Source organism: Cynocephalus volans, chromosome 4 (genome assembly GCF_027409185.1).
Source record: "Cynocephalus volans isolate mCynVol1 chromosome 4, mCynVol1.pri, whole genome shotgun sequence".
Lineage (NCBI taxonomy): Eukaryota > Metazoa > Chordata > Mammalia > Dermoptera > Cynocephalidae > Cynocephalus > Cynocephalus volans.
Window position 1 is genome coordinate 105,573,611 of NC_084463.1, and position 24,478 is coordinate 105,598,088.

Consider the following 24,478-nt stretch of genomic DNA (forward strand, 5'->3'; position numbering starts at 1 on the left):
GTGGGAATAGAGCCGTGTTTAATGTTTTCTGTATCTATGGGTGCTAAAGGCTTCAAAATTTCTCTTCTATCCTTTTATTTCTCACTTGTTCTGGAGTTTCCCTAGGAACTCCTCCTTAGGTAGAGTCTGTTATCTTGCAACTGTTTCAATTATCACCCACTGCTACTATCCTGGATCACGGTTGATATATTGGTATATGCTTATGATTAGATCTCAGTTCTTCAGTGGGCCTGGGTTCCTGAGTTTTGACCTTCACAAGTGGTTTTTTGCCCATATCCCTTTAGGTGAGATGGGAAGACTAGAGGAGGTTGGAGCAGGGTAAACGCCCTTCTCCTTAGTTGGAGTAAGGCTCTGGTAAAGTACTTTCCAATGGATAATAGATTTTGTTATGGGGGATGCTCTGAATTATTTCAAAGGGGTTCTTTTAGCCTCCCTCTGCCAGAGAAAAGAGAGGATTTTTCTTGGTGTTTCACTATGGGTACCTCATTTGGCTTTTGGAGGTAAATTCCAAAAATGTGTGGAGGCCCCCTAAAGCTATGGCCCCCAGAAGTTTCTGACTCTCAAGCTATTTCACACTCAGCCTCCAGCAATTTGTCAAAATTACCATTAAGTGTTTCTCAGTTTATGGCTCATGCAATTTCTGCTCCAGGTAACTAGATTTAGGCTGTTATTCTCTGCATTTACCTATCCGTTTCTAGATTCAGGGTGGCAATTTGTCCTGTGACCTTAACTCTTGATGAATTGAAGAAAAGTCATTTGTTTTCAGTTGGTTCAATTTTTTCTTTTAAGAATGGGAGTAATGACTTTCAAGCTCCTTATATGTTGAAACTGAAACTGGAGTGCTCTGACGTTCTTTTCTACTTCTCTAATGATTCTTGTTGGAAATTCCTTTCTTTGTCTGCCCAGCTGAGTCTCCAACTTTCAGGTTGCTGGTTCGCAATATGACTTGCAGTGAAAGTAGAAGGGTCAGGAGTACTGTCTTGAGCTCCCACAGCAATGGTGTTGATCAATGATTTCTTTCTTCTCATTAACCTTATTCTTTACAGTGAGACGTGTTCCTCCAGTGAGACAGCAGGGCACATGCTGCTGTCCCGAGTGTTCATGTAGCACATGGTGATATACCTATGTCTTTTGCATTTTTATTGCCTATTATCCTCTTCTTACTTCTGAACTGACAATGCAGTTTCTATTCTGGTCCCAGCTTTGCCAGGAATTTTTCAGACCCCTATCTCTTTGTGATCTTTGGTGGGGGAAGGGATTTCAAGTCAGATACATCCAGTCTCTCCATGTATAAATGCATACACTGATCTCTGGCACTCATCCATGGAAACTGGAAATCCATTTCTATCCATTTCCCTTTGACTGCATTCCAGGCACCTCATCATTACAATGCTTGAGGCTCTAATAAACTAAGAACATCTTGCACTCTCTTGAATTATTGACAGGTAATTCTCCAGGAATACTCCTTTCTTTCATTCTAGGAATCTCCAGCCCCCCCAGTTCAAGATGAGAGACTGGTTACAGAAAAAAAAAGACATAAAATAGAAAACACAAACAAAACCTGCACACTAAGGGTCATCTTCTTTTTAGCAGAGCCTCCTGGCTTCTAAAGCAGTGCTCTCTGCTGATAAGATGATGATGACTGTAAGTTGCTTCCAATTTTTCTGTTTTCAGGAAAAGACCAAAGAAAGAAGGGATTTGGATTCAAAACCAAAAGTTCACTGGGTTCCAAGTGTGGGTTCTCACCACCCACGTCAGTTTTGGGCTTTTACTTCCCATCATCTTTGAAAGTGTATGTGGCAATCATGCCGTCTTGTATTTCTGGGGCATTAGGATTGTGCCGCATCATAATTAGGGGTGCAGCATCCACAGTCGAAAGTCTGCGTGGGCTCAGGAGAATGTCAGGGCCTAAAGAATCTTCTTCCTGCAGGTCTGTTCATAGATAATGTGCAGGAAGCAGTATCTAGAACCATCACCAGATGCTGACCAGAAGTTTCTCAACCCTGAGAGTCTGAAATCCTTACTGGAGGGGACACAGGATCTGTGCTCATTGGTATGAAATTCCAGGAATCTTCCATTTGCCTGAGGATGATGCTGGGTAATCCCTTGATCTTGACTCTAACCTCAGATCTGTGTTTTTGTTGAGTTTTGTTTTTAATCTCAGCATCCTCGACCCTTCCCCCTCCACAGTGCCTCTCCTGAGGTAGGCACCCTCCCAGTTCAAGTGACTCTCCTCTACTACCACCTACTTTCTCTGGGGTGGAAAGAGGGAAATTGTTTTTCTCCTCAGAATTTCTTTGCCACCAAGCCCCTGCAGGTGCAGTCTTGGACCCTAAGTGTCTTAAGTTATTCTCGAGAATATTGGAGACAATAACAAAGATCATATTGTCTTCAAGTTATGAAGGGGAAAATCATTGCATAGTAGATAAATAAACTTTATTTTTCTATCAAGCATGTTATTATACCAAGTGGCCATCATTAACAAACTCATATAACTTTAGAATATTAGTATTTAATATGGGATGTGAGTTAATAGCATTGGGATATAGTCACTGAAGCCCTCAGATGTCATATGAGGTTTCAGGTTCACTGGAAAAAATTACGAACACTAGGCAAAGGAAATATTATGAACAACAATCTAATGCTGGTCTGAATATTATGTGTTTGGAAAGAGCTTGATGCTGCCAGGTCAGTGTGCAATTTTAGGCACAAAGCCACAACTTCTCCACACTCTTCTAATGTATTTGACTGAGAAGAATCAATTGTTTGCACCATGGCCAAAATATTACTTCTGAAGATTTAAGTTGTTTTTCGGAAATGTAAATAGAATCAGACACTCACAAAAAAATAGAACCTGGTCTTTTCTTTTCTCAGGAAAAAAATTTTAACATATAGGAATTAACTCAATGAAAAATTCTAAATTCTTAGAAAGTGGAGAAGATACAACTCTCCCACAGTAAGTGAGAAGCCTATTAAATACTAAACTGTGAAATTTGGACTCACAGGGTCTGATACTGCAACATCTTATCCATAATACCACCAATGACCCAAACTCCATGAATTCCCACCACTCAGATCCTATGCCTTGGAATCTGATATATCCTCAGTAGTTACAGGCCATTCAATTCATGATTGGTGATCAGAAATTTAAGATGATAAAACTCCTTTTCCCTGCCCTGGAAATGCTTTATTCTCATTGAACGCCAGATACTTCTTTTTTTTTTTTTTTTCCCCACCAAAAAAAAAAAAAACTTAACCTTTGCCAGTAACTAAGTATACTTTAAACAATTTAAAGTAAAAAATGTTAATATTTCTTTACAGTGTTGGTATTGTTTAAGCATGTTTTTCTTTCTTACCTGCATAATGCTTCTCTCCTCTCTTAAAAGCAGTGGTTCTTTTCTTTCTTTCTTTCTTTTTTTTTAAAGAGATGACCGGTAAGGGGATATTAACCCTTGACTTGGTGTTGTCAGCACCATGCTCTCCCAAGTGAGCTAACCGGCCATCCCTGTATAGGAATCCGAACCCGCGGCCTTGGTGTTACCAGCACCACACTCTCCCAAGTGAGCCACAGGCCGGCCCAATAAGCAGTGGTTCTTTTCTTCACTGCATGTGCTACTCTTTTTCTCTGAAAACTTTGGGGTTTTATTTAAAAAAAGCAGCCATGGCGCCAACCAACCCCTTTTGGGTCTACTGCTCTTCTCCTAAAAACCTCAAGAGTTGAATGCTTTTATCTCTAATTGGTGGCTCTGTTCTTAAGCTCAGTAACCCATTTAAAAAACAAAAACTAAACTAAAATCTACCTGTTTAACTACATGGTCTCAAATTTTATTTTATTTTTTTTCTTTTTATTTTTAAATTTTATTTGTCGATATATAATGTGGTTGATTATTGTGGCCCATTACCAAAACCTCCCTCCCTCCTCCCTCTCCTCCCTCCCACCCAACAATGTCCTTTCTGTTTGCTTGTCGTATCAACTTCAATGAACTGTAGTTGTTATGTCTTCTTCCCTACCCCCGGTTATTTGTGTGTGTGTGTGTGTGTGTGTGTGTGTGTGTGTGTGTGTGTGTGTGTGTGTGTGTGTGTGTGTGAATTTATTTATTTTTAGCTCCCACCAATAAGTGAGAACATGTGGTATTTCTCTTTCTGTGCCTGACTTGTTTCATTTAATATAATTCTCTCAAGGTCCATCCATGTTGTTGCAAATGGCAGTATTTCATTCGTTTTTATATCTGAGTAGTATTCCATTGTGTAGATATACCACATTTTCCGTATCCACTCATCCAATGATGGACATTTGGGCTGGTTCCATCTCTTGGCTATTGTAAAGAGTGCTGCGATGAACATTGGGGAACAGGTATACCTTCGACTTGATGATTTCCATTCCTCTGGGTATATTTCCAGCAGTGCACAAGGACCATATGATCATCTCTGAAAAAGCATTTGATAAAATTCAACACTCATTCATGACAAGACCCTCTATAAGTTAGGTATAGATGGAAAGTATCTCAACATAATTAAAGCCATATATGCCAGACCCACTGCCAATATCATCCTGAATGGGGAAAAGCTGAAAGCTTTTCCTTTAAGAACAGGAACTAGACAAGGATGCCCACTCTCACCACTCCTATTCAACATAGTGTTGGAAGTATTAGCCAGAGCAACCAGAGAAGAGAAGGAAATAAAGGGCATCCAGATTGGAAAAGATGAAGTCAAACTGTCCCTGTTTGCAGATGACATGATCCTATATATCAAACAGCCTAAAGCCTCTACAAAAAAACTCTTGGAGTTGATAAATGATTTCAGCACAGTAGCAGGATACAAAATCAACACACAAAAATCAGTAGCATTTCTATTCTCCAATAGTGAACATGCAGAAAGAGAAATCAAGAAAGCCTGCCCATTTACAATAGCCACCAAAAAAATAAAATACTTAGGAATTGACTTAACCAAGGAGGTGAAAAATCTCTATAATGAGAGCTACAAACCACTGCTGAGAGAAATTAGAGAGGATACAAGCAGATGGAAAGATATTCCATGCTCTTGGATTGGAAGAATCAACATAGTGAAAATGTCCATACTACCCAAAGTGATATACAAATTCAATGCAATCCCCATCAAAATTCCAATGATATTTTTCTCAGAAATGGAAAGAACTATCCAGACATTTATATGGAATAACAAAAGACCACGCATAGCCAAAGCAATGCTGAGCAAAAAAAATAAAGCTGGAGGCATAACACAACCTGACTTTAAACTATACTACAAAGCTATAATAACCAAAACAGTATGGTACTGGCATAAAAACAGACACACTGATCAATGGAATAGAATAGAGAATCCAGAAATCAACCCACACACCTACAGCCAGCTGATCTTTGACAAAGGCACCAAGCCTATACACTAGGGAAGATACTGCCTCTATAGCAAATGGTTCTGGGAACACCAGATACTTCTAATGGCTACAAATTTTTACTCACAGAACAAAAAGGCTACCCTTGGTGTACCAGTATACCTTTCCATAATTTCATTCACATCCTAGGAAGAAGAGAGAATATATGATAATGTCCTCATTTAGAAAGCTTTCTCACATCTCCACTACTCCCTGATGTGCAGAAGGACGAATTTGATCCCAATGTGCATGACAAAAATGTAAATATAAGACTCATGACAATCATCCCAGAAGACTCATGTGAAGTTGTCAAGTTCCCTAAAAAGAAGAAACATCTTTGACTCATATGGAAGTATAGCAAGAGGTTCTGATATATGGAGATGGGACATGTTTATGAGGAAGAAGGGGGGGGAGGGAGAGAGAGAGAGAGAGAGACTTTTTCTTTCTTTCTTTCATTCATTCATTCATTCATTCTTTATTTATTTATTTATTTATTTTACCAAATGTATGTCTTCCCACGAGATGATTAAATAATTCATGGTTCCTTGGTTTATTCAACATTTGTGTAAACTGATATGCTATTATTTGCCATTTTTCAGGCATTATGCCAGGCTTTGGATAATCAACGGTGAATAAATAGTAGAAGTTTGCATGGCTTTTGCTAAGGGTTGAATGTATAAGCAAACAAATATACTAAGGAAGTAGAGGTGTTTGTCATGCTTCTCGCTTATTCTATATGTTAACTATACTTGGCTTCATTCACTCATTTTAATTCAAGAACAACATATGTGCAGTGGATTACCAATTCTCTACTTTTTCTCAGAATTGTCACTGAAATGAAGTTTAATATTTTCGGTAGTGAAGAAGCACATTGAGATGTTTAATATGCAACACCAGCCACACTGTCTTCTCACTTATAACCCCTGTCCACAATGTTACAATATTCACTCAATTGTTGTCCTAAAATTTATAATGCTTACTCTGAACTCCAGTGTCTACCAGGCAATTTTAATGTATATCTTTAATGGTTTTTAGCCATCTAAACTTTATCACCACAGATATTGTTGTATTTTGGGGGGTAAATATGTATCAATATATTTGGTCTCCTTTATTGCAGACATGCTTCCTTCATGTAGTTTTCTCAAAGAACAAGGCCGATAGCTGAGTTTATACACAGACACACTCATAATCATAAAGGTTATGCTGTTCATATTAGGACTTTTGTGTTGTATATGACATAAACCAAATAAAACAAGATTAAGTGGTAAAATGTTGAGGAGGGCTGTTATAATATCAGTCATAGCTGAATTTTGAAACTAAAACATTGTCATCAGGATATGGTCTGTGTCCTTTTCCAGATTCTTTTTTATTTTATTCTCAGTACATGAAAGACAGGTGAATCTCCTGAAATAAACCCCAGAAAAAAAGATAATTTACTTGCATGGTTTAACAAAAAAAAATTCTGAGGCTTGTATGGCAATTGTTTACCTGGGATGAGATGCCCATCTTAAGAGCACCTCTGTGTTGTTGCTGGAAACAAATGAATTGCATCTACTAATTTTACTAGGATTAAGGGACAAACAATCCTGACCATGCTAAAGATGCACACTTATGAATAGCAGATATAAAACATCCCATCAGGGAATAAGTCATGGCATATTTGAAAATGGCCAAACTTTTAATGCACTCCCCTACCCAGACATAAATCCATCCAAAGAGGGCAGAAACCTCAACATATTAATGAAATTGAGCATAACTTCTATTCAAGCTTAGAATTAAACCAAAGATATGTAGACATATATGGGAAACCTAGGATGCCACAAGTAAAAATTAAATTTTATGTCTCTTTAAACTTACGAGAGATATCAGCAATTATAGGGAAGAAACTAAATAATGAAACAAAAACAAATGTATTGGGATAAAGGGTGATATAATGCAAATCTAGAGAAACAAGAAATATATATATAAAATTTTCTATTTTACAAATGAAATTTATGAGATATACAAACAATAATGCACGACCCATGATTAGAAGAAAAACATGAAAACAATAAATAGTAAATATTTCTGAGTGACCCCAGATGTTGTAGTTAGGAGACAAAGACTTCAAAGCATGTATTGTAAATATGTTAAAAATCGAAGAACTATGCTTATAAATTAAAATATAAAAGCAATTATTCATTTGAAAACTATAGAACATTGGTGAAAAAATTTGAGTACACAAATAAATGAAAATAATTTCCATGTTTATGAGTCAGAAGAATTAACATCATCAAAATATCTGTATTACCTAAAGCAATCTACTGATTCAGTGCAATCCCATCAAAATGTCATTGACATTCTTCACAGAAATAGATAAAAAAATCTTAAAATATGTATAGAACCACAAGTGACCCCATATAGAGAAAGCAGTCTTGAATACAAAGAACAAAGTTGGAGGTGTCACACTTCCTGACATCAAAATATAATATAAAGCTACAGTAAACAAAGCATCATAGAACTGGCATGAAAACAGACAAATTGACCAGTGGAATAGATGGAGAGCACTGAAATAAACCCATGCACTTACAGCCAACTGATTTTTGACAAAGATGCCAAAAATACACAATAGGGAATAGGCAGTCTCTTCAACAAAAGGTTCTGTGAATACTGAATATCTACATGCAGAAGATTGAAACTAGACCCTTATCTCCCACCATATACAAAAATCAACTCAAAATGGATCAAAGACCTAAATTTAAGACCTGAAGCTACAAAATGACTAGTAGAAAACATAGGGGAAATGCTACAGGAAATGGGAGTGGACAGCACGTTTATGAGTGAGACTACAAAGGCAAAGGCAACTAATGCAAAAATACATATGTGAGACCATATCAAACTAAAAAACTTCTGCACAGCAAGGGACACTATCAACAATGTGAAGAGACAACCTACAGAATGGGAGGAAGTGTTTGCCAACCACACCTCTGACAGGAGTTAATATCCAGAATATATAAGAAATTTAAGTGGCTCAACAACAACAACAAAATGAACAGATATCCCAGTTAAACAGTGGGCACAGGATCTGGGCAGACATTTCACAGAAGAAGACATATGAGTGGCCATAAGGCACAAGAAATAATGCTCAACATCCCTAAACAAGGAAACGCAAATTAAAACCACAGTGAGATATCATCTTACCCCAGTTAGTATGGCTATTATCAACAAGACAAAATAACAAGTGCTGGTGAGGATGAGGAGAAAAGGGAACTCTCGTACATTGTTGGTGGGAGTGTAAATTGATACAGCCACTGTAGAAAGCAGTATGGAATTTCCTCAGAGAACTAAAAATAGATCTACCTTATGATCCAGCTATCCCACTACTGGGTACCTACCCAGAGGAAATGAAATCAATACATCAAAAAGACACCTGTACTCTCATGTTCATCGAAGAACTATTCACATTAGCCAAGAGATGGAATTAACCTCCATGTTCATCAACAAATGAATGGATAAAAATAAAAACAAACAAACAAAAAAAAACAGTGGTATACATTCACAGTGAAATACTACTCAGCTATTAAAAAAAAAAAAATCTGATAATTTGCAGCAACGTGGATTGAACTGAAAACCATCATGCTAAGTAAAGTAAATGGGGCACAAAAAGAAAAATACTGCATGAAATCACTCATATATAGAATCTAACAAAAACTTCTGAGGTTTACATGGCAATTTTTTACATGAATCAGATGCCAATCTTAAAACCATCACTGTTTTTGCTGAAACAAATGAATTCTATATACTAATCTTCCTAGGATTAAGTGACATACAATCCTGGCCATGCTAAACATGCACGTGTATGAGTATTAGAGGTGAAACATCCCATCAAGAAGTAAGATATGGCAAGTTTGAAAATGGCCTGAACTTTAAATGCACTCTCCTACATAGACCCATTCAAGAAGGACAGAAACCTTAATGTCTTGATCCATAAAAGATACAGAAGACATGGGTAACCCTATCAACCGTCTTGACCTAATTGATATCTATAGATCATTTTACATAAAGAAAGCAGAGTACACATTCCTTTCAAATGCATATGGAACATTTTCCTGGACATATAGTCAAGGCCATAAAAAAAGTTTCAATATCTTTTAAAATACTAAACAATTAAAATACATGTTCTCTGATTTCCAGGGAAATAAATCTGAAATCACAGCAAAAGAAATGTTAAAAGATCCCCAAATATGCTGAAACTCAAAAATACACTTCTAAATACCCAAGTTAACAAAAAGTACCCCCCAAATTAGAAAATACGGTGAACTGAATGCAAATTAAAATCCTCAAATCAAAATGTATAGAAAATAGTTAAAATTTATCTATATCATTAAATGCTATATCAGAATTGAATATTTCAAAGTAATCTAAGCTTTCACTTATGAAATTATAACAGAAATAGCAAACCAAACCCAAAACACAAAAAATTTAATAGAGGTAAGAATAGAAATAAATGATATAGAAAGGTTAAAAAATAGATGAAGTCAATAAAACAAAACACCATTCTTTGAAAAAGTCAACAGAATTGATCAATCATGTCCATTTCTGACATTTAGAATACCTGAAATTGGCTAATTTATAGTGAAATAAAATTTATTTCTTTCAGTTTTGAATGCCAGTAAGTCCAAAGTCCAGGGAACACATCTGGTGAGGATCTTGTTCCAGATGGTGACTCTACAGTAATGTGCAGTATCACATGAATAATGGCTTGAGCAAGGGAGACCTAATCTGCTCACTTGCTCTCCTAATACAGCCATCAGAACCCATTACTCCTTTAATGGATCAATCCATTCAAAAGGGCATATTCTTCACAATCTAATCACATCTTCTACGGCTCAACCTTTGAATTACCATAATCAGAATTCCCACCCACTCAACACTGTTAAAGTGGGGATTAAATTTCTAATACATGAACTTTTGGGGGGACTCATTTAATGCATAGCAAAACATAAATAAACTGAGAAAAAAAAAAAAGAGACCGAAAAAACAAATAATGGAGTTAGTGTGCATTACAGAAATTAAACAAATTTGAGATAAATACCAGCCAGATGGTACAATATAAATCTATGGAGCTGGTATCTTGCAGAAACAATTAATAAATGATCCACACACTAAAATACCTTCACAAGATCAATGGAAACCAGGGAAGAGCATACAGCAAGTTGGTGTGGCACAGAAATAAGAAAAGACACATTGAAGAATGTAGGAAGAACAGTTTTACATTACCCATGTCACCCATTTGCCAACACTAGGCAGCATTGCATGGAGATAGATACCCTCACATGGGGTAATGGGAGAAAAGTGAGCATTGAACTCTGCCTCAGACCCTAGCACTTGGTCTACTCCAGTAAAACCCACTACCAGGAAGGCCCAACAGCTCCAGATTATGATCTCTGGACTGACACTGCAGGCCCAAACTGGTGCCAGGCTGGATCCTGAGGCCCTAGACTCCAGGCCTGTAAGGAGAACTTGGTCTATGAGTAACCCCAAGTTTGAAGCCTAGCTTCTAGTTTGAAACATGCACACCTAGCTTCTAGTCTGGCACCAGTGGATACAGGCTCCAGGTCAGTCCCCAGGATCTGAGCTTCAGGCCAGCCCACTGGGATCCAAAGAACAGGTCATGGCTTGTGATTTTATGCTCCAACCTGTCCCTGCATACTCAGGCTCTACACAGAACTTAACATCAAGCTGGACTCAGAGCCAAGGCTAGTAGAAGACCCAGGCGGTGGAAGACCCAAATCCTGGCCTTCTCCAGCAGGCCCAGGGTACAGTAGACCCTGGTGCCAAGCTGGACAATGTGGACTGAGGATTCATGTATACTTCTGCAGACTCACGCTATAAGCCAGTACCTGTGAACCCAAAACACCCTACTACACACACAAACTGAGGCTTCAGGCTCACCAAGAGCCAGGACAGGCCCTGCTGACTGATGTTCAATGTACACCTAAGTGTCAGGTCAGCCCCTGGAGACACTGGATTAAAGTCTATTCCCACAGATACAGTCTCTAGGTCAGATGTCACAGATCCAGGGTCCAGACTCAACCTTGTGAACTCAGGTGCCAAGCCCACCTTCCTGCTGACACAGGCATTGGGTTAGCCGACCTGAGGTCTCCATCAGCAAGCTTGCCCTTGGACCATGCCACATGATATGCCCAGAATATCTAGAAGGGCTTTTCTAGACAAAGCCAGTCTTTGCAGGCTAAAATATGTTTCCATTTCTTCAAAAGTGTAGATATTAACATAAGGCAAAGAGAAACATAAAGAGCAAAGGAGACAGCAATGCCACCAAAAGAGTATAATAATATTCCAATAGCTGACCCCAAAGAAATGGAGATTTACAACTGCCTGAAAAAGAATTCATAATAGTAGTTCAAAGTAGGCTCAATGAACTTTAAGGGAATACACAGAAACAATATAATAAAATCATTAAAAAGAAAGTGATCAAGACAAGAAATTTACACAGAGATTGAAATTATTCAACAAAAAAATAAACACACATTCTTGAGATGAAAACTACAATAAATGAATTAAAAATGCAATAGAGAGTATCAACAGCAGAACTGGTTAAGCAGAAGAATCTGTGAATTTAGAAGCATGTCATTTCAAAATACTGAACCAGTGAAGGAAAAAAGAAAAGAAAAAGAAAAAGAAAAGAAATTACATACACTTATGAGATTTAAGGTACAGCATCAAAAAAGTGACCTTTTGAATTATAGGAATTCATGAAGAAGAAGAGAAAAACAAAAAGGTAGAAAGTTTATTTAAATAAACAATGTCAGAAAACGTTCAAAATTTGGAGAAAGATTAATTACTCAGGTTCAGAAAGTTCAAAGATCACAAAGTGAATATAAGCTAAACAAGTCTACACCAAGACATATTATAAAAAAACTGTCAAAAATCAAGAACAAAGGAAGGATCTGGAAAGTAGCAAGAGAAAAGAAGCAGATAATATATAAGAGAGTTTCAGTAAGGCTGACAGCATATTTTTCAGCAGAGACAAGTGAGGATAGAATGAGATGATATATTGAAAATGCTAGAAGAAAAAACAAAACACTGCCAATTAAATATTTTGTACCCAGCAAAGCAGTCCTTCACATACAAAGAAGAGATAAAGATACTCTTGGGCTAGGAAAAGCTGGGGGAGTTCATAAACACTAGACCTGTTTTACAAGAAATACTAAAAGGAGTTCTTCAAGCTAATATAAATGGATTCTAATTTGTAACACAAAAACATAGAAGTATAAATTTCACTGGGAAAAATTAAGTATAAGTTCAAATGTAGAATACTGTAATAGTTTAATGATAATGTATAAATCATTGCCTTCTTTACTATGAAGGTTAAAAGATAAGACTATTTAAATAATAGTAGCTACAATTGTTAAGAAATGCTCTGCATATATATATATGTAAATTATGACACCATAATTTAAATTTGGGGGTAGGAATGGAGGAAAAATCTAGAGTTTTTTTTTAACGTGATCAAAATTAAGTTGTTTTCAGCTTAAAATAGCCTGTTATAAGATTTTATTTTAAACCTCATGGTAGCCACACTACTAAAACTAACAGAAGACATACAAAAGATAAAAATTTTAAAAAATCTAAGCATAATACTAGAAAATATCAACTAATCACAAAGGAAGAGTGCAAGAGAGGAGGAATGGAACAAAGGATTTATAAAAAAAGCCAGAAAGCAATTAACAAAATGACAGTGGAAAATTCTTACACACAATAATTACACTGAATGTAGTTGAATTAAATTTTTCAATCAAAAGACATAGCATGACTGAATAGAGGAAAAAACAAGTATCTTTTCTTACCATAATGCTATAAAAGTAGAAATCAATGAGGAATAACTGTGAAAAATTAGCAAATACATACAAATTACAAAATATGATACTAAGTAACCAACCAGTTGATGAAAATATCAAAATAAATATTTTAAAATATCTTGAGACAAATTAAAATGAAAACAACACAAAAATGTAGGAAATGCATTAGATGCTGTTATGAAAGGGAAGTTTATGGCAATAAATGCCTATATAAAAAAGAAGAAAAGTCCCCAGACAAACAACCTAATAATGCACTTCAAGAACCTAGAAAGAAAAGAACAAACTAGTCCCAAAGTTACCACAGGGAAAGAAATAATAAAGATCAGAGCATGAATAATTGAAAGAGAAACTAGGAAACAATAGAAAAAATCAATAAAACTAAGAGTTAATTTTTTTGAAATGATAAAGAGAATCTACTAATCTGTAGCTAAACTAAAAATAAAATAGAGAAGATGCAAGTCAGAAATGAAAGAAGAGACATTGCAGCTGATATCACAGAAATATGAAAGATAAGAAGAGACTACAATGAACAATTAACCACCACCAAAATAGGCCACCTAGAATAGATAGATTCCTAGATGCACAAAGCCTGTCCAGACTGAACCATAAAGAAACAGAAAATCTGAAGAAACTATTAACGATCAAGGAAACTGAATTAGTAATAAAAAGTCGTCCATAATAAAAAAAGACCTGGACTTGAAGACTTCATTGCTGAATTCTTCTAAGCATAAGAGAAGTACTAACAATCCTTCTAAAGCTCTTTCAAAAATTTAAACAGGAGGGGATACTTTTAAACTTATTTTATGAGGCCAGCATTACCCTGATACTAAAGACAGACGAGGACAATGAATAAAACAACACTATAGGTCAATCTCCTTGATAAACATAGATGCAGAAATCATCAACAAAATCCTAGCAGACCAAATTTAGCAGCATGTTAATAGGGTGATTCAGCATAATGAAGTGGGATATATCTCAGGCACAGAAGCATGCTTCATCATTTGCAAATCTGTAAATGCAATACCTCACACTAACACAACAATGGATAAAAGCCATTTGATTATCTCAATAGAAACAAAAATATCCTTTGAGAAAATGCAATATTCTTTCATCATAAAATCCCTCAACAAATTAGGAGTAAATGGAACATACCACAACACAATAAAGGCCATGTATGTCAAGCCCACAGCTAACATCATAGTGATAACATCATAACATAACATGATAACATAATGGTGAGTTTAAAACTTCTTCCTGAAGATCAGGAAGAAGACAAGGATGTCCACTCTTATCACTTGTATTCAATATAGTATTGGAAGTTCAAACCAGATCAATTAGGCAAGAAATAAAAATAAAAGTCATACAAATTGAAAAGGAAGAAGTTAAATTGTACCTGTTCAGATACAAATTAATTTCATATATGGAAAACTCTAAAGACTCCATCCCAAAACCTTTAAAACTAATAAACAAATTCAATAATGTTGCAGGAGATAAAATCAATATATAAAAATCAATAGTATTTCTATATAGTACCAATAAAATGTTTGAAAAGAAATCACAAAAACAAGCCCGTTTACAATAGCTCCATTTTTTTTTTTTTTTTCATTTTTGGAGCTATTCACCTCCTTGGTTAAAGTTATTCCTAAATATATATATAAGAATAAAATTCCAAGATATGGAATCAACCTAGGTGTCCATAAATGAAAGAACTGTGGTATATATACACAATGAAATACTAGTTAGCTTAAAAAGGAGGAAATCTTGTCATCTGTGACATGGATGAGCATGGAGGACTTTATGTTAAGTGAAATAATCAGGTATGTAAGTACATACACTTCATAGCATTACTTAGAAATGTGGAATGTAAAACTGTTCATTTTATAGAAGCAGAGAGTAAAGAGGAAGAGTTAACAGAGGCTGGGGGATACAGTGAGCATTGGACAGATATTGGTCAAAGAATACAAAACGTTAGTTAGGAGGAACATCTTCAAGAGATCTATTGTACAAAATGGTAACTATGATAATAACAATGTTTTATATTCCTGATAACTGCAGAGAGTAGATTTTTAGTGTTCCTCACACAAGAAATGATAAACATGTGAAAATGCATGTGTTAATTAACTTAATTTAGCCATTTTTATATGTTTCAAAATTACATATTGTACACAATAAATATATATATTTTTATTTTTCAGAGCTTGTGGAGCTGAAGAATTCACTCAAAACAAACAAACAAACAAAACAAAACAAACAAAAAAAACCCCAGAGAGCTTAAACAGCAGACTAAAACAAGCAGAATAGAGAATTTCTGATCTCAAAGATGACCTATTTGAAAAATCATGGGCAGACATAAAAAAAGAATTGAAAAAAATCTAAAAGAGAGAGCAGACAACCTTAAGTACTCAAATATCCAAATAAGGAGTGTTCCAGAAAGGGAAGGAAAAGGAAAAGGCGTTGAAAACATATTCAATGAAATAATAGCACAAAACTTTCCAGGTATAAGAAGAGATGCACATCTTCAGATCCAGGAGTCTTAAAGATCCCCAAACATATTCAACCAAAAAAGGTCCTCTCTAAGACATGTCATAGTCAAACTTGCAAAGCTCAAAGACAAAGAGAGAATCTTAAAAGCCACAAAAGAAAAGTGCAAAGTCACTTTTAAGGGAGACCCTATCAGACTAACAGCAGACTTTTCATTAGAAACCACATTGAGATACCATCTAACCCCAGTTAGGATGGCTAAAATCCAAAAGACTATGAACGATAAATGCTGGCGAGGCTGCGGAGAAAAAGGAACTCTCATACATTGTTGGTGGGACTGCAAAATGGTGCAGCCTCTATGGAAAATGGTATGGAGGTTCCTTAAACAATTGCAAATAGATCTACCATACGACCCAGCCATCCCACTGCTGGGAATATACCCAGAGGAATGGAAATCATCAAGTCGAAGGTATACCTGTTCCCCAATGTTCATCGCAGCACTCTTTACAATAGCCAAGAGTTGGAACCAGCCCAAATGCCCATCATCAGATGAGTGGATACGGAAAATGTGGTACATCTACACAATGGAATACTACTCAGCTATAAAAACGAATGAAATACTGCCATTTGCAACAACATGGATGGACCTTGAGAGAATTATATTAAGTGAAACAAGTCAGGCACAGAAAGAGAAATACCACATGTTCTCACTTATTGGAGGGAGCTAAAAATTAATATATAAATTCACACACACACACATACACACACACACACACACAAACCGGGGGGGGGGGGAAGAAGATATAACAACAACATTTATTTGAAGTTGATACAACAAGCAAACAGAAAGGACATTGTTGGGGGGGAGTGGGGAGGGAGAAGGGAGGGAGGTTTTGGTGATGGGGAGCATTAATCAGCTACAATGTATATCGACAAAAGAAAATTTAAAAAAAAAAAAATAAATAAATAAATAAATAAATAAATAAAAATAAAAAAAAATAAAAAAAAAAAAAGAAACCCTTAAAGCCAGAAGAGAATGGGATGATATATTCAAAATACTAAAAGATAAACATCACCAGCCAAGAGCACTTTCCCCAGCAAGGCTATCCTTCCAAAATGAAGGACAAATAGTGTACTTCCCAAATAAACAAAAACTATGGGAGTTTACCACTACACAAACAGCCTTACAAGAAATTCTCAAGGGAGTATTATACCTGGTATATGAAAAACTACCATCACTTCTATGAATACTCAAGAAAGAACAAAACCCACCAATAAAACGAAAGTGCAAACAATAAAGAGAAAAGAAGTTTATCTACCATCTCAAGAAACCAACAAACACAGAACACAGGCAGTAAATCACAAAGGAAGTGGGGGGAAAGGATACTTAAAACACCCAAACAAAAAATAATAAAATGCCAGGAATAAATCAACATCTTTTAATAATAACTCTTAATGTAAAAGGATTAAATTCCCCAATCAAAAGACACAGACTACCTGATTGGATTAAAAAGATAGACCCAATAATATGCCATCTTCAAGAGACTTACTGCACCTGTAAAGACACACACAGACTAAGAGTGAAAGGATAGAAAAAATATACTATGCAAGTAGAAACGGAAAAATAAGCTGGCATAGCTATTCTTATTTTAGATAAAATAGATTTTTAAACCAAAAGCCATAAAAAGATATAAGGAAAGTCGCAATGATAAAGTAATCTATCTAGCAAGAAGACATAACAATCATGAATATATATGCACCCAATTTTGAAGCAGTCAGATATATAATGAATAATAATAAAACACTATTAGACCTAAAGAAAGAGATAGACAATAATACCATAATAGCAGGGTAACTGACCACCCCACTCTCAACTTTGAACAGATCATCTAGGCAAAAAATCAACAGAGAAACACAAAATATTAATAACACTTTAGACCATATGGACTTGGCAGACATCTACAGAACATTTCATCCAACACCTCAGAATATACATTCTTCTCATCAGCACATGAAATATTCTCTGGGATAGATCAAATTTTAGGTCACAAATCATGTCTTAACAAATTCAAAAAAAAAAAAAATGGAATTATTCCATGTGCTTTTTCAGGCCATAATTGACTGAAACTAGAAACCAATAACAAGTGAAAATGTGAAACTATGCAAATATGTGGTAATTAAACAGCATTATACTTAATGACATACAGGCCCAAGAAGAAATTAAACAGAAAATCAAAAAACGTTTTGAAAATAATGAAAATAATGGCACATAATGCCAAAACCTGTGGGATACTGCAAAAGGAGTACTAAGAGGGAAATTTATTGAAATAAATGCTTATATCAGCAAAATGGAAAGATGGCAAGTAAACAACCTAACATGTCACCTCAACGAACTAAAAACAAGAACAATCCAAACTCAAAGTTAGTAGACAGAAATAAATAATTAAGATCAGAGTAGAATTAAATGAAATAGAAATCCCAAAAATGATACAAGTGGTCAATTAAACAAAAAGTTGGTTGTTCAAGAAGATAAATAAAATTCACAAACAATTAGCTAAGCTAACTAAAAAAAGAATAGAGAAGACACAAATAAAAAAATTAGAAATGAAAAAGGAGATATTACAACTGATACTTCAGAAGTACAAAGAATCATTAGAGACTATTATAAACAAGTATATGACAACAAATTTTAAAACCTAGAAGAAATGGATGAATTTTAGGAAATACCAAATCTACCAAGGCTGAACCAAGAAGACATAGAAAATATGAACAGACCAATAACAATCAAAGAGATTGAGGCTTTAATCAGCAGTCTTCCAACAAAGAAAAGCCTGGGACAGGAAGGCTTTACTACAGAATTCTACCAAACCTTTAAAGAAGAATTAATACCAGTTTTCTACAAACTATTCCAAAAAATTGAATGAGAGGCCATTCTCCCAAACTCATACTATGAGGCAAACATCACCCTGATACCAAAACAAGACAAAGATACAAAAAAGGAAAAGTAGAGGCCACTATCTTTGATGAATATAGATGAAAAAATTCTCAATAAAATATTAGCAAATAGAATATAGCAACACATACATACAATTATACACCATGATCAAATGGGATTCATCCAAGGAATGCAAAGATAGTTCAACATATGCAACTCAATAAATGTGATACACCACATCAACAAAATCAAAGATAGAAACCACATGATCATCTCCATTGATGCTGAGAAAACATTTGACAAAACTCAATATCTGTTGAAGACTCTCAATGAATTTGAATTAGGTATAGATGGAAGGTAGCTTAACACACTTAAAACCATAGATGACAAACCCACTACCAATATCATCCTAAATAGAGAAAAGTTGAAAGCTCTTCCCTTTAGAATAGGAGCAAGACAAGGAGGTCCACTCTCTCCACTCATATTCAACATAGTATCGGAAGTACTAGCCAGAGCAATCAGGGAAGAGAAAAAAATAAAGGGTATCCAGATTGGTAAAGATGAAGTCAAATTATTCCTGTTTGCAAATGACATGATCCTATAATAGAACAGCCTAAACACTCTTCAAAAAAAAAAAAAGCTCTTAGAGTTGAAAAATGATTTCACCAAAGTTGCAGGATACAAAATCAAAATGCAAAAACCAGTAGTATTTTTCCCCCAACAATGAACTAGCAGAAAAAGATATCAAGAAATCTAGCCCATTTATAATAGTCACCAAAAAATAAAATACCATGGAGTAAAGTGAGCTTAGGATGTGAAAAGTCTCTACAATCAGAACTACAAACCACTGCTGAGAAAAATTAAAGAGGATACAAGAACATGGAAAGATATCCCATGCTCTTGCCTTATTAGAATTAGCATTGTGAAAATGTCCATACTACCCAATGTGATCTACAGATTCAATGCAATCCCTATCAAAATACCAATGACATTCTTCTCAGAAATGGAAAAAACAATTCTCACATTCAAATGGAATAACAAAAGACCACAAATAGCCAAAGCAATCCTGAACAAAAATATAAGGCCAGAGGCATAACACAACCTGACTTTAAACCATACTACAAAGCTATAGTAACCAAAACAGCATGATACTGGCATAAAACAGACACAGGGATCAATGGAAAAGAATTCAGAACACAGAAATCAGCCCATACACCTACAGCATCTGATCTTTGGCAAAGGTAGCTCTTTTGCCTCTTCAGTAAACGATACTAAGAAAATTACATATTCATATGTAGGACAATGAAACTAGATCCATACTTCTCACCATATACCAAAATCAAGTCAAAATGGATTAAATAATTAAATATTCATCCTGAAACAATAAAACTCCTAAAAGAAAACATATGAGAAACACTTCAGGAAGTAGAATTTTGACATAACTTTATGAATATGACCCAAAAACCACAGGCAACCAAAGGGAAAATAATCAAATGGGATTATGTTAAACTAAAAACCTTCTGCACAGCAAAAGAAACAATTAAAGGGGAGCAAAAGGGCAACCAACAAAGTGGGGGAAAATATTTGCAAAATATACATATGACAAAGGATTAATATACAGAATATACAAAGATCTCAAACAGCAATAAAATGAGTATCCCAATTAAAAAATGGGCAAAAGAGCTAAATAGGCATTACTCAAAGAAAGACATACAAATGGCCAAAGACACGTGAAAGAATACTCAACGTCAATAAGCACTGGGGAAACTGAAAACAAAACTACCTTGAGATGATATCTCACACCAGTCATTATCAAAAAGAAAGAGAAAAGCAAATGCTGGTGAGGATGCAGAGAAAAGAGAAGCCTCCTACACTGTTAGTGGGACTGTAAATTACTGCAGCCATTAGAGAAAACAGTGTGGAGTTTCTTCAAACAACTACAGGCTGAATTACTATATAATCCAGCAATCCCACTGCTGGGTATATACCCAAAGGAATGGAAATCATCATGCTGAAGGGATACCTGCACTTCCATGTTTATTGCAGTACTATTTACAATGGCCAAGAGTTGGAAGCAGCCTAAATTCCCACCATTAGATGAGCAGATAAGGAAAAGTGGTACATCAACACAATGGAGTACTGTTCTGCCACAAAAAAGAATGAAATACTACCATTCACAGCAACATGGATGAACTTAGAGAAAATTATGTTAAGTGAAATAACCAGGCACAGAAAGAGAAATACTGCACATTCTCACTTATATGTGGGAGCTAATAAAAATAAATAAATAAATATACAAACAAATAAATGGGGGGGGGGGGAGACACAACAATCATAATAATTCCTTGAATTTGTTAAGATAAATGAACAGATATGCTGTTCGTGGGAGTGGGAGGGCAAGATGGAGGGGGGAAACAGAGGAATTGGTAAAGGGCACGAAAACCAACTACGTTATATATTGTTAATTTAAAAAATAAATAAATATAAAATAAATAAAATTAGCCAAATTAAAAAATAGAAGTTAGCATATTATACATAATTTTTATAAGTAACTTTAGGCCTACATAATTGAGAACTTAGACAAAATATTTAAAATTCCTACAGAGAAATAAAAAGCACACTCAGGACATGTAAAACAATCTAAATAATCCCAATACAAACAAAAAAATAAATAAATAAAACGTTTACATTTTCCAAAAAGAAAAATAAAAAAGGTCTTAAATGTCTTTACTTGTGAATTCCTTTTATTATTTAAAGAAGAAATAAAACCAGTCCTTCACAATTTTTTCAGGAGATAAAAAAAAGACTAAACTTATTTAACATGAGGAAAAAAATAAAAAGCTGTCTCATAATCTGAAGTGCATTTCTCTGCTAGTGACAAAAAGTTGCCCGAAAACGTGCTCAACATTAGATCAAAGACCTACATATAACACAGCAATGGACACAATGGATCTTCTCTCCAAACTCAAATTTTCACACTGCACTTGAAAAATTTCTTAAAATGGAATTTTCCCTGGCTATTAACACACTGGATCTTTCCTATAACTTCTGAAATTGATGAAGAAAAGTGGTAATGCAGGGCCCAAAGAACTTTATTGTCACCACCAGAAAGGACACAGAAACACAGAACAGAAGAAAGCAGTCTTCATTTTTCCTGAATCTCAGTTGCTGGGGCTTCTTTCCAAGTCTTACCTGCCGCATTTCCATCACTGTCCCCTGCAACCGATGTACCACATCTGAGATGAGATCTCTCACTACCTGGCTCTGCTGGGCCAGCTCATTTTCACACTCTGCCAGGATTTTCAGAATATCTCCCTGCTCTTTCTCCAGCTTTGGCTGCTGGTTCTGCTCTTCACAGTTCAGGATGCCTCTCAATTTTTCAAACTCTGACTGGACAATTCTCTCTCACACTGTATTTGATTCTTCAGGGATGAGAAAGAGAAAAGGCTCTCAGACGATCAGGCAGAGGCTGGGAGCCAAAATAAAAATAAATAAAAATAAATAAAAAACTATTTTCTATGGAGATCTCTCCTAGGGACATAAAATAGAAGCAGGGGAGCAGTTCTTAGGAAAGTATGTTATTACTATTATTTTCCCTTCATGTCATTTCAGAACAATGACCTAAGATGGGATTAACAAGGCTAGTATTGATCCAAAAAAGAATAAATGGCTGTGTCTGAGCTTTCACTCAGCTGTCCAGCACACTCATGCCTGCCCACATTACTCCTAATGCCACCCCCTGAAACCCTGTTCAAAGTTGAACACTCAGGACAGAACCATGAGTCATTGTCAAATGTCTTTCCCCAGGACCATCACAGACTCAAAAAAGACCACAGGAATGGAACACAGGATTCAACAGCCATCCTGACCAGAGAGTCCTTCCATATGAATAGCTCCCTCCAAATAGCTGCATTCATTTGTGTCATATTCACTGTCCAGCCCCCACCCCCATCAGGGAAAGGATAAAGAAGAGGACTAATCACTAATCAAATGACTTATGGACTTATCAACTGTCAGAAAATAAAGAGGAAGGGGGCTCCTTTCCTAGGTCCCACCCAGTTTTTTGGCTACCCCCTCAGCAAGTATCTCCTCCTGCCTTCCAGGAAGTGCTCCTTTCTTGAACATCAGCTTGCAACTGCTCAGCTTTCTGCTGCTGCCTCTTCAGCTTCTCCAGAGCTGCCTGGAGCTTTTCCTGTGAGAAAAAAAAAAAAAAAAAAATCACACCAGAGTCAAGCTATGAGCTTTCTCTGCACCTGGATAGAGGATAAACATGGAACAAACCAGGTTGACCTCAGAAAAGACTAGAATTTACAGAAACTGTGGAGCAGCAATAAGAATCGATGACGTGGATGAAAACAAGAGGTAGTGAATGTGTTCTTGTTCTTTAAGTTTCAAATATTAGAAGCCACCATTTCCTTGCCAAGACTATACTGATTCTTCTTGTCCTGGTAGAAGAACCTGATTCTGCCACAAGAAAACAGCTTAATCTCAACCGACCCCAGTTATGCTCCTGCTGAAGGGGGTAATCAGAGCTTTTCTTGGACAACAAATATCTACACATCTAGCACAAGAAAGCAAACAATTTACTTCTGTTGAAGTGCATGTATTCTAGGCTTCTCCTCTTGTAATTGTGTAGAGTGAACAGAGATGTACTTCAGGCCTTGGAACATTAAGTGTGGGATGGAAAGAAATCTCAAGGCTCAGTTTTATGATGACAAGGTATTTAAAGTAGAAGACAAAGTGCAGATTGCCCATCAGGGACCACTTTCTTCCCTGTCTTCTCTTCATCCTTGTTTCTTACCTGATATTCCTGGGCAACCTGCTCTATGAGGAATGTGTGGTGACCACAGTGCTCCCGAGATCTCTTGCAAAACCAGCAAATGATCTTACTGTCTTCCTTACAGAAGATTAAAAGTTTCTCTCCATGGTGTGCAGAGTGATCTACTTTCTGCCCCTCTTCTGTGCTCAACTTCACCTCTCTGAGCATCTCTACTATGCTGGCCAGATGCTGATTAGGCCGCAGGCTCTCGAACTGGTAACTGAGTCGGCACACAGGGCAGCTGATCCCCCGTTCTTGGATTATGAGCATCGCCTGGTTTGCAGTGATGCAGGCTTGACAAAAGCTGTGGCCCCAGTCAAGGCTCACGGGTTCTGTCAGGAGCTCCAGGCAAATGGGGCAGGTCACCTCCTCCTTCAGACTCTCCTGAAATGCTGAAGACATAGCAACTACTCCCCTGCTCCTGCCTGTCCTGACGTCTGAGGTTCCTCTTGTCCACAGATTCCTGCATGATTGGGAAGGTTGAAAGGGGGCAGAGTAAGAAAAGCAGGAATATGAAGGATACCATTTGTGCAGAAACAAAAAATAGGCCAAGACCAAAATACTGAAAGACAAAAAAAATAAGAGATGTAGAAAAACAAAGGAGTTAGTTGACCTGGTTGAAACAGATTTTTATAATAATTTTAAACACTTTACTCCCACTTAATGTCACATGCTGAATTCTATCCTTATCTGTGTGATGGTTGCTATTTTTCTTTACTTTCACTGAATAGAAGGACAGACTGAAGCCTTTTCTATCAAGATCTTTGTTTGACGCACCACCTCTCCTGCCTTTTCTTTCCCACACCAAAAAATCTTCATTGTTAGAAGCAGCAAACTATTTATGCCTCAGAGCTTTCACACTTGCTCTTCTATCCGCATGGAAAGTTCCTCTGATATTAGTATGACTTCCGTAAACTCTCTTCCTACATATTATAATATCATAAATACCTACCCTGAACAGTTCATCTACAGTGTAACCAATCCCATCACTA

The 24,478-nt window shown here is 36.1% G+C and overlaps 1 protein-coding gene and 1 pseudogene across 1 annotated transcript in view; one reads left to right on the plus strand and one right to left on the minus strand.

Moving 5' to 3' along the window:
• The window catches only part of TRIM22 (tripartite motif containing 22), a 172,700-nt gene that overhangs the window by 22,997 nt on the left and 125,225 nt on the right, over window positions 1-24,478 (plus strand). The gene's annotated exons all lie outside the window — the stretch shown is intronic.
• Window positions 1,769-23,888, minus strand: LOC134375014 (tripartite motif-containing protein 5-like; annotated as a pseudogene).